The sequence below is a fragment of the Silene latifolia genome, chromosome 1, assembly GCF_048544455.1.
Source record: "Silene latifolia isolate original U9 population chromosome 1, ASM4854445v1, whole genome shotgun sequence".
Lineage (NCBI taxonomy): Eukaryota > Viridiplantae > Streptophyta > Magnoliopsida > Caryophyllales > Caryophyllaceae > Silene > Silene latifolia.
In genome coordinates this window covers 124,942,491-124,959,030 of record NC_133526.1, presented here as the reverse complement: position 1 = coordinate 124,959,030, position 16,540 = coordinate 124,942,491, and the positions used below count along the sequence as shown (strand labels likewise).

Here is a 16,540-nt window from a genome sequence, read left to right as displayed (position 1 = left end):
TGTTTTTTTTTTGTGTTTTTGAATGTGGTTAAGGTATATAATGAACTCACAACCCAAGACTAACACAAGATAGAAATGTGTTATAACCTTGCTCTGATTACCACTTTGGAATAAAACCCTTGGGGATTGCCACGTTTTGGAGCAACAATTTGGACCAAGAATTGCACTCGAGTATATACTTAAAAATGGACTCAAATTAGACACTTAAATGGACTGTTTAGATGACAGAAAAAGAGTTTAAGGACTGTTTTGAATACAAACAAGGGACTCAACCGAGACAATGAAACGAAATCAGAATGTTTGAGGACTGAAATAGACACGAAATTAAGGCAAGGAACAAGGATATGACTTAAACGAGATCACGAAGCAAGGTTAAGCCTTGGAATTTCGTTCAAGATCACTAAGAATGAACTAATTCCTCCTCAAACACTAAGTAATGAGGGGTTTTTCGCACTAAGCAAGAAGAAAGAAAGTAGAAAACTCAGTTTTCAAACTCATAATTTTAACTCAACATAATCTAATTTTTATATAAGATGAGAGCTCCTTATATAGAGTATCTAATATAATCCTAACCATACATCTAATGTAGCATCTAAGGGCTCATAATAGTCTTCTAAAAAGACAATAAAAATGGCTAGAAAGCCTTACAAGGCCTTACACAAACTGAAATGCATAAAGAAATGAGTTTAGCAGTACAACCATCCTTTGTTTGCTAGCTTTGGCTTATTTAATTAAGATGTGGACTCCTTGGGCATCTTGGGGACCGTGTGGTAAGGTGTAATAGCCTCAAGAAGATTCCATAAAGCTTGCTCGATCAAAAGAGGAAGGTTGAAAGTGACTTGTACCTTGCTTTATGGAAACTGCACCAATTATGAGCCATTGGAGTATCCTTAAGCTTAATTTCTGAAATAGGCATTTCTTGAGCACAATCTCCGAGACAAATTCGTTCAAGACTCTCCCAAGGACTCATATTCACCGGTGGTTCCATGACTTAGGCCGTGGTGGCGGTTTTGGGCCTCAATTTTGTCGAAGCTCCAAAACCGTAAGAAACCAAGCTTGTATGTGCCTCCAATTTCGTTTCATTACTCGATCGAGTGGTGATGGGCTCAATCGAGTAACCTTGCGCTTTGGATATAAAACGTAGCCAGGTGATGATGGAATTGTGTGGTTGTTCTTTCTCCCCTATTTTTGCAGCTGGTTTGGGGGAAGTCTTACGCTCTTACCCGGTATTCTCTTTCCTTGTATCTACTTTTATTGTATTATCTCTATTTATTTCCCATTCCTTTTGGTAGATATGTCCTTTAGGTTGCTGGAAATTTGTTGTGTGATTGTTATGATGTAGGCGTCACAATGAGGACACTGTGACATTTAGGTTTGGAGGAGGAGTCTTTAATTATGTTGTGTGATTTATTTATGTTGCGTGATTTACTTTATGTTGTCTGCAATTAAAACAAAAAAAACCATAAAATTTTAAAATTTTAAAATCCAAAAACATGTTTTTACTTTGTTTTAGGTCGAGTCTTGGTGAATTAAATAATAATGATGTTAAATTGCATTATTTTTGCATTTGAATCCCAATTAAGTTGTCCATGTACTTAGTTTTGACCCGTTATTCTTGAAAACAAAGCTCGAAATTCAAGTCTTGACCGTATTTGACCTGCCTTATGCTAATTAGATTTGACAAAATTTTGTTGGTAAACTACTTAAATTCTGAGGTCTATTGAGCTTCCTAGGCCAGGAACATCAATAAACTGGTCTCATTTGTTATTTAGGCTTGAGTGTGGTTCTCCTTGTGGAATATGTAATATCAAACTGCAAAAGTTGACATTAGTTTCTTTACTTTTTGCGCGTTCATATGATTAAGTACATGAGGAAAGGCGGATCTTACGTTCAAATAAGCCATACATTACCCTTGTTTTGTTAGCCCGTCTGAATCCCTGTAGCTATATATCCCATTTAATAGCTACAATCCAGAATTTGCCTACCTTATCGGGACAGTCGCAGTTGCTTGTTTAATTATCATGTCTATTTTGCTACTATGGTTGGGATTGGGACTATTATTGTCATTTGTGGGTGTAGAAAAATTATTTAGCAATTGTGTTGTATCCTTTATGTTGGAAAGAAGAACAATACGAAGCAAAAAAAAAATTGAAAAGGTGAAAGAAAAGAAAGATAAGAAAAAGAAAATTTATGCTTCATTGTCATTTGTTAAGAGAATAGAAGGTTGGTTACTAGAGTCTACTGCATAATTGGAGAGTACTTCATAGGCTCTCATGTGTTAGGTTCATATACCTATTATTAGACTCTTCTAATAGTAAACTAATTAACTTCTTAATTTGTGTTCTTTAGATCTAGTGCATGCAAAACAAAATAAGAGATTAATAAGAAAAATAATGTCCCTTACATTATTATTTTCGGATTTATGGGCACAAGTAAGGTCTCCTACCTTCACTTGTTATTGAGCTATGATGAGTATTAGGATGATCCTCTAAAACTCTATATTAAGAGCTCTCCTTTTGATTGCACCCAAGATTTAACCCTTATCACTACTAAATAATATTTGCTAGATATTTATTTAGTAATCTACTTTAAAATTGATTACTAATACTCATATATTACATTAATAATATTAGTAATGTGATTGAACAATTTAGATTATCATTTCTCTAGTTTTTGAGAAAGATAAAACAAAATATGAGAGGTATGCATCAATGTATGAATGTACATGAGGAGAATAAGTAGAGAACAAAAATTCTCTAATGTTAAAGGTGGTGTGCCGGTTTTGGGAGGATGGAGGACCAATATATGGTCTTTCACTTTTCCCTTTTGTTCTTATCTAAATATTAGGTGTAAGACTAGGCATGAGTTCTAATCACATATGTCATACACTATAAACAAATGCAAACAAACAAAAGCCATTTCCTCCTACCAAAACCGGTTTTACCTTATAAAATGGACTTCCATTTTATTTTTTCAATTTGTCATTTGTCACACAATATGTCACATGTAGTATGATACATGTCATTAATTAATTTAATGCATACTTATCAAATAAATATCATTATTATAAATTAATTAAATTACATATAAGAAATTGACTAGTGATACTTGATCACATAAATAAAATGTGTCATATAATTATAATTCACAACATCTTGTAATTATAATTAACCATTCATTCTTATCTCAATTATTTCACAAACAATAATCAATTTTAGTAATAAAGTATTTCAATTACTAAAATAAATCTTATTTAATCCCATTACAATAAGATATAAACATTCTCTCTCACAAATGAATTGTTCAATTTTAAGGAATTGATTAATTTCTATCGTTATACAATTAATCAACTTTACTGATAAGGGCATCATCCTTTAGGTGTGACCATAAGGGATCAACTGACCACCACCGTTCTACGACAGTAACGTCAAACTCTAGCAACACAATCATTACCGATTAATGTTGATCAGTTGACTATTTAATTTATCATCCCTTTCGTATTCTTAATATGAGATTTGATTATGATATTTAAATCATGTGATCGCACTATTGTTGAGGACACATATTCCAACATCATGTGTGTAAAGTCAAGATTATTTCTCTAAGTGGGTTATTTTTATTTGTCATCATAGATTTGGTTTTGGTTTAGCGCTGCGACTACCGTCTTAGCTCCACATATCCATAACGTGCCATTGGCACAAACCATTTCTATCCTTTTAACCCATTTACCACCTTATTGTCCTTGATACATGTACTTTTATCTATATTGTGAATGCGTATCAGTTGTAGAAATTTCTATCACATTAGATTGGATGCATATTTCATTAGTTGAGTGAATGCTTATACTTCTTTCTATCTTCACACATAAATCACCCATACTTATGAGAGCATGAGTGAATCCACGAGAATCCGACTAATTTGTCTTGCAACATCGAAAAGTATTTGGCATTTGTCTACAGTATGGTGACATGAGACTTGAGCTGCGTTTTCTATTACCTGCGCCTTTGAATTTGTTTTATTGGTACACCTTGGTCATTACTTTGTCATAGATGTGGATAGCTTGGGATTTGTATGTGCATCAACATTAGCTCTGAGTTGTTTATTCGCTATTTGTATGATTGCCTTTTGTAATTGTGTGATGCTTTGCTTGAGGACAAGCAAAGATATGGTTTGGGGGAGTTTGATGAGTCATAATTATATACATATTTATGCATCCCCTTAGTTACTTTTGATATGATTTTCATGTTATTTTATATTAATACATGCCTTTTATGCTAGAATGTTGATACTTCCACTATTCGGTGTTTAATGCAGGAATGATACATTTGTGGAGCAAAGAAATGAAATGAGCACCGCGGAGTGGGCATGAAGGAATACACTGAGCATGACACGGGAATCTAGAAGAATAAAGAAAGAGAAGTGAAGAAGACAACATGAAGAAATGAGCTTAAACGTGGAGAGTCCTCGATCAAGCCCGCGCAGACTCGATCAACTGAGTATGTACTCGATTAAGTGCACTCAGGCTCGATCGAGTACACATTAGTTTCAGGATTTTTCGCAATTTCCTTAAGTCGGTAATGTTTTACTATGAATACCCAATTCGTACCCTATGTTATTTGGACGTCTTATTTTACTTAGTTACGCTACTTTACAATAAAATCTCTCTTAAAAACCTTAGTTTAGATTTATTGTTGTTACTTTTGGATCTAGACTTTGTTTATCCTTAATTTACTACGGTATTCATACAATTCTCTTTTAATATTCGTTATTCATCTGTATGCTTTTAATTATGTCTTCTATTATTATTGTTATTGTTATTCTCTATAGTATGCGTAGCTAAACCTCTAATCTAGGGTGAATGAGGATCTAGGTTGTTAGAAGGGGGATTATTTAATGAATTGATAGTTAAATTGCTTATTCATTGTTGTTCAGTTTATTGTTCTTCATCTAGTTAGTTAATTACTGGCCAGGGTTAATTGACTAGTATAGCGAATTGAGAGTTTCACCGACCGGGTTAGAATCAATATAAGCTGTGATAACAGAATAGAGATAATTTAATGATATCGACAGCATGTTAAATTAGATCTAAAGGGAATATTGAATCGATCGATCATAATGATGAGTCATAATTATATGCATATTTATGCCTCCCCTTAATTACTTTTGATATGGTTTCTTGCTAAATTATATTATATACATGCCTTTTATGTTAGAATGTTGTTACTTCTGCTATTTGATGTTTAATGCAGGAATGATGCATTTGAGGAGTAAAGGAATGAACTGGGCATTGCGGAGTGGGCATGAAGGAATACACGAAGTATGGCACGAGAATCCATAAGAATGAAGGAAGATAAGTTAAGAAGACAACACGAAGAAAAGAGCTAAAGATGAAGAATACTCGACCAAACCTATATAGGCTCGATCGAGGAACATGTGTACTCGATCGAGTGCACATAGGCTCGATCGAGGAACCACTTGTTTCCAGAATTTTTCGCAATTTCCTTAAGTCGATTATATTTTACTATAAATGCCCAATTCGTACCCTAAGTTTATTTACGTCTTATTTTACCTAGTTACGCATAGCTTCTCTAGAAACTCTCTTAGAATACTCTTAGGTTAGTTTACAGTAGTTTTGCTTCGGATCTATTGCTCTTTAATTAAGGTACTTTGTTAATCTTTCTTTAGTTATTATTAATTCAAATTCCATTTTATTCAATTGTTTTGTTCATCTTATTATGCTTTCAATCATGTTGTTCATTAATCTTATTGTTGCTATTTCCTTTATCATGAGTAGCTAATTTCATAATCTAGGGTGAAAGGGGATCTAGGTTGTTAGAAAAGGGGTTATTAATGAATTGATTGTTAAATTGCTTTTGATTGTTGTTTAATTATCGTCTTACACCTAGTTAATTAATTACTGGTTAGAATTGGTTAATTAGTCTTGTATAAACTAGGATTTTCACAGACCGAGTTAAGACTTAGGCCACAATAATTGAATTAGACCGACTTAATAATAGCGATTGCATGTTAAGTTTAGATCTAAAAAGATATATTAGAATCGACCGATCATATGACTTTCAACAATATAAATTGCTCAATAAATGAAATAAACCTTACCCTTGGATGACTACCTAGTGAACCCGATCCCTAGACTCTTTTAATATATTTGAATTTGTCTTTATTTACATCGCACCTAGTTATTAGAAATCAAACAATCAAACCCCATTAAATTGTTACCTTTAAGACGAACTTAAATATAAACAAACTAGATTAATTAACTCGCCTCCCTGTGGATTCGACCCTTTCTTGCCCCTAGCTACCAGTTAGTAGTAACTTAGGATTTATTTTGATAGGCCAACGACTGAAAATAACCTAATCAAATTTGGCGCCGTTGTAGGGAAGGCAACAATTTTTCTGTTTGTTTTTGTTTATTTTTGTCTTTTGTCTTAGGGAGCATCAGTTCCTTGAGACAGTTTGATATTTTCTTGTTGTTTTCGTGTATGCCCAAGTCTCACAGGTTGGAGATTGTACCTTTTGATCCCGAGCCAGAGAAGACTTTTCGCTGTAGACGAAAATTTCAAAGAGAAGTAAGTCAGGTGGAAGACTTGAGTACACTTGACTACGAGCGGTTTACTTTTGCAGAAGATTCGTCCTTTGAAGAGGACACACTTGTTTCTGCACCCGTTACTCCTACAACATTAAAGATGGAGACCTTGGCAAGTCATTCCGAACCCACTGTTAATTCCATTCCAAAGGGCTTTAAGCTCCCTACCATTGATAAAGGGACCTTTCAGATCAAGCCTTCTTATATATGCCTGGTAGAGAGAAATCTATTTGGAGGAAAAGTTGGAGAGGACCCCGCCAAGCACATGGAGAAATTTGTCACATATTGTTGTTCTATTCCTTTGACAGTTGGGGTGACTCAAGATCAAGTCAAACAGACTCTTTGTCCTTTCTCTATGAGATATGGTGTAGCAGAATGGCTACGTGATTTGGATATGGAGACCGACGCAATCACTAACTGGACTTCACTGGCTCTTGCATTCTACAAGAGGTATTTTCCACCGCAGAAGACTAATGCTCTTAGAAGCCAGATTACGAGTTTTAAACAAGGTCCTACCGAAAATTTTAATGAAGCCTGGGTTCGTTTCAAAAGGCTAGTTCGATCCGTCCCCCATCATGGCTTCCAGATTTGGTTCCTTTGCCACCAGTTTTACAATGGGTTGTGAGGATCACAGAGCTTTGCTGGATTCAGCTGCCAATGGAAGATTCCAGGATAATACTAATGACGCTAATGCTTGGAAGTTGATTGATCAGATAGCTACTCACACTGCTGAGTATGGTATTCCCAGAGGTAGTAAGAGAGGAAGTGGTTTAGACAATGTTATTACGGCACAGCTGGAGACCTTAACGACTCAAATAGCTGAATTAAAGACATCTCAGTCTTTCGGTAATAAGCAAGAAATATTCCATATGGTTCAACACGAGGTATTATGTGAGAGATGTGGGATAGATGGCCACACAGCGGCCAAGTGTACTGGTACCATTGAACAAGTTCATGCTTTCCAGTCTTTCAAGTAAGGTACTCCCTATTCTAACTTCTTCTGTGAAAGGAGTCAGAATGTATTTGCTCAATCCCCGCCGCGGAATGCTTATATTATTCCTCCAAATCGTGGTAACCAACCGCAAGGAAAATTTGTTCGGCAAAATCAATGAGGTTTTCAACAGATTCAACCTCCTCCTCAAGCTCCAAGTAATGAGATGGCAGAGATGAAAGCTCTTTTGCAACAAAGTTTGATGATTCAACAAAAGCAAACGACTCAGATTTCCAATCTAATAGCTCACAACAAGATGTTGGATACTCAAGTTGCTCAAATGGCGGCTCAAAATCCTTCAAAATAGTCTGGCAATCTTCCTCCTCGAGGTAAATAAGCACATGAACAAGTTAATGCTATTTCTTTGAGGAGCGGTACTACTTATCAAAATGCGGATGTGCCCATTATTGAAGATGAGGTTCCCTATATGCATCCTAAGGGATTGGGTAATCTCGAGTTGAGTGATGATGAGAAAGAAATTTGCAAAGATCATACACATGATAAGCAAAAAGACGAAAAAAATAGGAGCAGCTTGATTCCTCGATCGAGTAAGCATGGGATTTATCGAGGAACCACGGTGCTCGATCGAGTACATCACGGGCTCGATCGAGGCACCCTCCCCCCCAGTTGAAAAATTTCCGCGTGTTTCAGCTATGGCATTGGAAGAAAATAGGATCTTCGATTGAGTGACTACTGGACTCGATCGAATACACCCTGTAACTAACGATGATGCTTCCAAAAGTGTTTCTAAAGCAAAAGATGCCGAGCCAATTAAAATTCAACTACCTTTTTCACAAAGATTGTAAAAGTCTAAGCTCGAACAACAATTTGGGAGGTTCATGGAGGTAGTGAAGAATCTTCAAGTGAGTGTACCATTTACTGAATTGGTCACTCAAGCGCCGGCGTATGCTAAGTTTTTGAAAGAAATCTTGTCAAAGAAGCGGTCTTTTGATGAAGTTGAGACGGTAGCATTCACTCAAGAGTGCGCGGCCGCATTGCAAGCTAACTCACCACCAAAGATAAAGGATCCAGAGAGTTTTTCTATTCCTTGTCATACTGGTAGTATAGCTATTGATAAAGCCCTTTGCGATTTAGGGGCTAGTGTTAGTGTCATGCCGTACTCTATATGCAAAACGTTAAATATGGGTTAAATATGGGTCAACTACGTATCACTAATATGACCTTGTAATGGCTGATAGATCTTTAAAGAAGCATATGGGTGTCTTAGACGATGTGCCAGTTAGAGTAGGGAAGTACTTCATTCCAGTTGACTTTATCATTATGGATTTGGCTGAGGACTCTCAAGTCCCTATTATTCTATGTAGACCATTCCTTCACACTGTAGGAGCACTCATAGATGTTAGGGATGGTAGTAATACTAAGAGTTAGGGATCACATTATTAAATTTGTTCTTGATAACGCTTTAAAGCGTCCCCACTCAGTAGCTCCAAGTTATATGCTTAATATTGTTGATCCACTTATTCATGATTCCTTTACTTTGTGTTCTGACAGGAATCAATCTGACGCCCCTGCTATTGCGTCATATCCATGTAGCAAGGAAGTGGATGAAATTGAGAGGTTGATTTATGGAGATGAACCTCCTCCTGAGATGGTTTACAGCTGTGATGAGAGTGTTGACGTGGGAGCCGAGTTGGATGCTTTGGAAGCAGAGATATTCAGAGAGGTGCCAGTTGGAATTTATGAGATGAAGCAAGCTCCTATGATGGATAAAGTGCCCTATCTCCTTCCAAATGAAGATGACTTGAAGAGCGATGAACATATTTGCTCATATTTTACATTAGACTTTGAGTTTGATGAGCCAGAACTTTATTCATTGCTTATATTCTTTGCTTGGACTATTTATTGGTGCTACTTATGTTTGTGTGTAACACATGCACTACTTTTTTATTTACTATTACGTGATTTAAGTTGTATTGATTGTGATTTGCATGGCATTTAATTTTAAGTGCAGGAATTTTGCTCGCCAGATGGATACTCGATCGAGTGCTGCCAGGCTTGATCGAGTACCCAAGTGTTTTGGGTCAGAAACGTAGCCAGATGATGTGGAATTGCGTGGTTGGCTATTTTCCCCTATTTTTGCAGCTGGTTTTGGGGAACTCCTACACTCTTGCCTGGTATTCTCTTCCCTTGTATCTACTTTTATTGTATTATCTCTATTTCTTTTCCATTCCTGTTGTTAGATGTATCCTTTAGGTTGCTGGAAATTTTTGTGTGATTGTTATGGCTGTAGGCATCACAATGAGGACACTGTGACATTTAGGTTTGGGGGGGGGGGGGGGGGGGGAGTTTAATTATGTTGTGCCTTTACTTTATTATTGTGTGCATTTATATCAAAAATCCATAAAAATTTAAAAATTTATAAAATAAAAAAACATGTTTGCTTTGTTTTAGGACGAGTCTTGGTGAATTAAATAACAATAATGTTAAATTGCATTATTTTTGCATTTGAATCCCAATATAGTTGTCCATGTACATTGTTTTGATCCGTTATTCATGAAAACAAAGCTCATAACTCAAGTCTTGACCGTAATAATATGCCTTATGCTAATTAGATTTGACAAATTTATGTTGGTAAACTACTTAAATTCTAAGGTCTATAGAGCTTCATAGGCCAGGAACATCAATAAACGGGTCTCATTGGCATTTAGGCTTGAGTGTGGTTTCTCCTTGTGGAATATGTAATATCAAACTGCATAAGTGTAACATTGATTTCTTGATACTTTTATTGATTTTATTTGACTAAGTGCATGTGGATAGGCGGTTCTTACCGTTGAAATAAGCCTTACATTACCTTTTGTTTAGCCCATTTGAACCCTTTTAGCCAATCATAAATTACATCATATGAGCTAAAATCTAAGAATTTGCTTACCTTATCGGGACAGTCGCAGTTGCTTGTTTATCATGTCTATTTTGCTATTATGGTTGGATTGGGACTTATTGTTGTCATGTGGGTATAGAAATGTACTTTTTAGCATTTGTGTTGTATCCTTGTGTTGGAAAAAGAAAAAATATGAAGCAAAAGAAAAAGAAAAAGAAGAATTGAAAAGAAGGAGAAAATAATTGATTGCTTCATTTTGGTTTTGTCAAAGATTAAGGGGATGGTCGTTAGAGTCTAATGCATTTTTGGAGAGTCTTTCATATTCTCTCATATGTTGTCAAAATTGAGATGATTTCTCTAGATGGGTTGTATTCAAGCTTACTTTTGTCTAGAATTGGTTTTGGTTTAGCGTTGTGACTACTGTCTTAGCTCCATATTTCCATAACGTGCTTTGGCACAAACCATTTCTATCCCTTTAACCCATTTGTCACCCTTATTGTCCTTGATATATGTACTTTTGTCTACATATTGGATGCATACTAGTTGGGAGAAATCTCTATCACATTAGATTGCATGCATGTTTCATAAGTTGAGTGAGTGTTTCTACTTCTTTCTATATTCACATATAATTCACCCTTACATACTTATAAGTGTATGAGTGAATCCGCAAGAATCCGACTAATTTGTCTTGCAAGATCGAAAGGTATTTGACATTTGTCTATAGTATGGTGACATGAGACTTGAGCTGCGTTTTCTATTACCTGTGCCTTTGAATTTGTTTTATTGGTACACTTTGGTCATTGCTTTATTACAGATATGGATAGCTTGGGGTTTGTATGCATTAAACATTAGCTTTGAGTTATTTGTTTGCCATTTGTATGATTGCCTTATGTAATGTCTGATACTTTGCTTGAGGACAAGCAAAGAGATGGTTTGGGGGAGTTTGATGAGTCATAATTATATGCATATTTATGCCTCCCCTTAAATACTTTTGATACGGTTTCGTGCTAAATTATATTATATACATGTCTTTTATGTTAGAATGTTGTTACTTCCGCTATTTGATGTTTAATGCAGGAATGATGCATTTGAGGAGCAAAGAAATGAACTGGGCATTGCGGAGTGGGCATGAAGGAATAAACGAAGTATGGCACGGGAATCCATAAGAATGAAGGAAGAGAAGTTAAGAAGGCAACACGAAGAAAAGAGCTGAAGATGAAGAATACTCGATCAAACCTACATAGGCTCGATCAAGGAACCTGTGTACTCGATCGAGTGCACATAGGTTCGATCGAGGAACCACTTGTTTCCAGAATTTTCCGCAATTTCCTTAGGTCGGTTATATTTTACTATAAATACCCAATTCGTACCCTAAGTTTATTTACGTCTTATTTTACCTAGTTACGCATAGCTTCTCTAGAAACTCTCTTAGAATACTCTTAAATTAGTTTACATTAGTTTTGCTTCGGATCTATTGCTCTTTAATTAAGGTACTTTCTTAATCTTTCTTTAGTTATTATTAATTCAAATTCTATTTCATTCAATTGTTTTGTTCATCTTATTATGCTTTCAATCATGTTGTTCATTAATCTTATTGTTGCTTTTTCCTTTATCATGAGTAGCTAATTCCATAATCTAGGGTGAAAGGGGATCTAGGTTGTTAGAAAAAGGGGTTATTAATGAATTGATTGTTAAATTGCTTTTGATTGTTGTTTAATTATCGTCTTACACCTAGTTAATTAATTACTGATTAGAATTGGTTAATTAGTCTTGCATAAACTAGGATTTTCACTGACCGGGTTAAGACTAGTATAGGCCACAATAATTGAATTAGACCGATTTAATAATAGCGATTGCATGTTAAGTTTAGATCTAAAAAGATATATTAGAATCGACCGATCATATGACTTTCAACAATCTAAATTGCTCAATAAATGAATTAAACCTTACCCTTGGATGACTACCTAGTGAACTCGATCCCTAGACTCTTTTAATATATTTGAATTTGTCTTTATTTACATCGCAATTAGTTATTAGAAATCAAACAATCAAACCCCATTAAATTGTTACCTTTAAGACGAACTTAAATATAAACAAACTAGATTAATTAACTCGCCTCCCTGTGGATTCGACCCTTTCTTGCCACTAGCTACCAGTTAGTAGTAACTTAGGATTTATTTAGATAGGACAACGATTGAAAATAACCCAATCACATATAACCTTAAACAACGTAATTAGCTCTGTTAATGAATTAAATCTGACCCCCGGATGACTGCCTAGTGAACCTAATCTCTAGACTCTTTAATATTATTGAATTTATCTTTTATTTACATCGTAATTAGTTTTAGCAAACCAAACAAATCCTTCAAGAAATTGGTTACTTTAAGACGAACTTAAATATTAGCAAATAGAACAATTAACTCGCCTCCCCGTGGATTCGACTCTTTCTTACTGCTAGCTACTAGTTAGTTGAGAATAGGATTTATTTTGATAGGCCAACGACTGAAAATAACCTTATCAGTACTCCATCATCAACTTCATGATCTTCATCCATATCCTCATCATGGATGGTGATTTGAAATGCTTCTTCCATTTCCGACTCCTCCCTAGTCACTTCCTCAACTACTCATCAATGATTTCAAGTGTGCATGCTTGGTTTAGGTTTGGTCCTTTCAGAAGATTAGGAAGGTTTAATTCAAATTTATCGCGCTTTATTCTAAAGGTTAGCCGCCCATCTCTTACGTCGATCAACACTCCACCGGTAGCCAAGAATGGCCTACCGAGGATGATGGGGGTGTGGCTATCCTCTGGAATATCGAGGACAACAAAGTTGGCGGGAATCAGATATTTTCCAACCTTGAGGGGTATGTCCTCAGGCACCTCCAAATGGCGTTTGATGGGCCTATCCTCCAATTGGAGAGTCATGCTTATCGGAAATAAATCATACATACCAATTCTCTAAGCAACTTTCAAGGGAAGAACACTTACACTAGCCCCTAGATCACATAGAGCTTTAGATATTGGAACACCGCCAACCATACAAGGCATAGAGAAACTTCTCGGGTCACCAAGCTTATGTGGCATTCTGTTTAAAAGGAGTGCACTACACTCTTCATTCAAAACCAACATTTCTTGCTCACCCAAAGTCCTCTTTTTTTACAAGATATCTTTTAAGAATTTGGTGTAGGTTGACATGTTCAATATAACCTCGGTAAAGGGTAGAGTAACTTCAAGTTTTTCCAACATTTAACAAAATTTTGCTCTAGTTGGACAGGGAATGTTATTAACAAGTTGAGAGTTAGAGGATACCTGAAGAGTCTATCGATCCGAAATACTCAAGAGGGGGGTGAATTGAGTATCTAAAACTTTAGCCCACTTTTTCGAATGTCTGTATGAGCGTAACTTAATAATTAATTACTTAAAGTTTATTGATTAAACTTTAACTAATTAACTATAAGGAATTAAAGCGTAAAGAAAACGAACAAAAACACGAGTGACACACGTGATTTTTAAGTGGTTCAGTTTCACAAGTCGAAACCTACGTCCACTATTCTCGATTAATAATTTTAGTACATATCTACGGATTACAAAATTACTAACCCACTCGTATAACTAACTCTAGTTTTAACTCAACTGAGTACCGTTAAATACTCGATTTTATCTGACTTACGTTAATAAGAAAGCACTTGATTGTTCTTCTAAGTGTTCACACAATTGAACGAGTAAGAAACAATGCTTAAGTACTATTATCTACTAACGTAATCTTATGGAATAATAAGAAAATTGAAGCACGACTTTTCGTAAAGATTTTCGAATGCAAAAACAAATAAAATACTTGATTAAGAATTTTGACTCGATTTGTTTGCAAAGGGATTTTAATATGCGAAAAGTTGTCTTGAAAGATTAAAGCACATATGTATATATAGTAGAGGAGGCAACTAGGGTTTTATTCGAAACCCTCATGATGCCGTGAGGAAGGATAGTTTGTTTCATAAGAAACAAATCTTATCTTCCTTATTTTAATCCACAAGATATTTCAAATAAGTAAATAAGATAAATCTAAATAATTGTTTAAGATAAAATATCTTAAGACAATCTATTCTAGATTTAACCTAATAAATTACTTGCACAGGGAGTACAGTCGATTAAGAGAAACGGCTCATAAGCCCAACTCTTTCGACAAACCCTATTCGAAATAAAGGGTGTGGACTTAGGGTTTATATTTAAACAACTAAGCAAACCCTAGGTAGCATGACGACTCATAAGCCGTTTTACTAACCAATAGGATATATGTAAATTATTCAATCTTAACCCGCATCATTCCTCAATCATATACATACATGTATTTCCGAAAATATATAGATAACGTTTGAGCTTTCGAAAATTAATTTTAAAGCCTTAAAATCGTGCCTTCAAAGTTCAACCTAATGTTATAACATAAAAGACTATAACATTAAGCATGGTAAGTAAGGTTATAGGCGAAATAGTTATAACTTTACCTTTCCAATATTACTTCCAAAGATACCGTCATTAGATGATGTCCTATACTAGCTAATCTTCCTGGAGATCTTCAATAGTAGGATCATCTCCTCATCTTGATCATAAGCTCTTCATCTTGAGCTTCTTATAGACATGATCATGTCTTTTGCTTGAGTGATCATCATAATTGTGAGTGAAGAAGTCACAATGATGCTTTAGAAATGTTCAATGTTATAGCTCAAGCAGCTATAACATTACATCAATGATGCTTCACAAATCTTCAATGTTATAGCCATGGGTACTATGGGTACTATAACATTGTTTGCTATTGTAACCTTTATTAAATCTAACAAGGACTAACAAACGATTACATGCAAGAGTATATATACAATAAATCACATTTGTCATTATTAAAACAAATCATATAACCATATGGTCCAACAAATTCCCCCTTTTTTTATGATGACAAGTCTCTTAGGATTTGTGACTAAGTACAAGTTCCCCCTCAACATAATACTATAAATAGAATAGTTAGTCGAACGCAAGAACAAGATACTTATATTCAAAAGTATAGTATCTAAGGACCTTAAGAGATTAAAGGTTCTGACAAGAAGCAAGCTTAGGCAAATACTTAAGTCACGGTCATTTCTTCCCCCTCTTGACATCACTGAAAAGATGAGAAGAAGACATAAGACAACTAGAATAATATAGACCGAGGAAAGAAATAAACATGCAAACACACATTATAGAACGAGAAACAAATCTACGATAAGCAAGCATAATATAATATGTCTAATACAAACCGGAAAGCAAAAGCCTATGGGCCGAATAAACAAAGTATACCAATGGGCCGAATATAGTGTGAAGTGCCAAAATGGGCCAAATAGACAAACATCAAAATATTAGTCCAACAAAAACAAAACGAAAAGAGCAAGGAATGGGATTTAGGATGGGTTTAGGCATAGTCGCGTTTCACGACATTGGGGTTCTCATAACCGGGACGAGTCCTAAACTTAAGAGAGTCGAGACGATCGAAGCAAGACCGCATATGATTGGCTTGTGCCGTGAGGCACGCCTCAAAATTAAGCACTTTCAATGATAAGACCTTAGTAGCCTCGAAAATAAGTCCCATCTCCGCATGCATAGCTTTCCCTTCGCGCCAAATAGCCCCTCCTTGACTAGCCAAATTAGCCAATAAAGTGGATTGACGGACACATTCCTTACCCGCTCTATCCGCATCACTAGCCATAGTTTCAACACGTCCTTCTAACCCATGTAAATAGGCTAGGACCTCGGCATTACCCAAACCATTAGAAACTGGAGCCCAATCTTTTTCCTTTCCCATTCCCGCGACCAACTCCGCAATCAACTAATTTTGAACATCCAATCTTTCAGAAATACTTGTCATGAATGAATCCAATTTTTGTTCCATTGCCACCATCACATCCGACGACTTTTTCTCCATATTACCCTTGGACAAGAAGATCAAGTCGGGTCCAACCGCGGCTACTTTCATTAATTTGAGATGTATATCACACATCTCGTCTTTGATCATGACCCTATAGCTAGTAGGACCGACGACCCCCTTATGTTTCAAAATACGAGAAATCCACATTCCAAAGGGTAA

At 35.6% G+C, this 16,540-nt stretch overlaps 1 non-coding gene across 1 annotated transcript; it reads right to left on the bottom strand.

Moving 5' to 3' along the window:
• Positions 1-7,079: 7,079 nt before the first annotated feature.
• On the bottom strand, positions 7,080-7,186 carry LOC141620775 (small nucleolar RNA R71). Its single transcript, XR_012532035.1, has one exon. It is a non-coding gene; the product is annotated as a small nucleolar RNA R71 (small nucleolar RNA).
• Between the last annotated feature and the right edge of the window lie 9,354 nt (positions 7,187-16,540).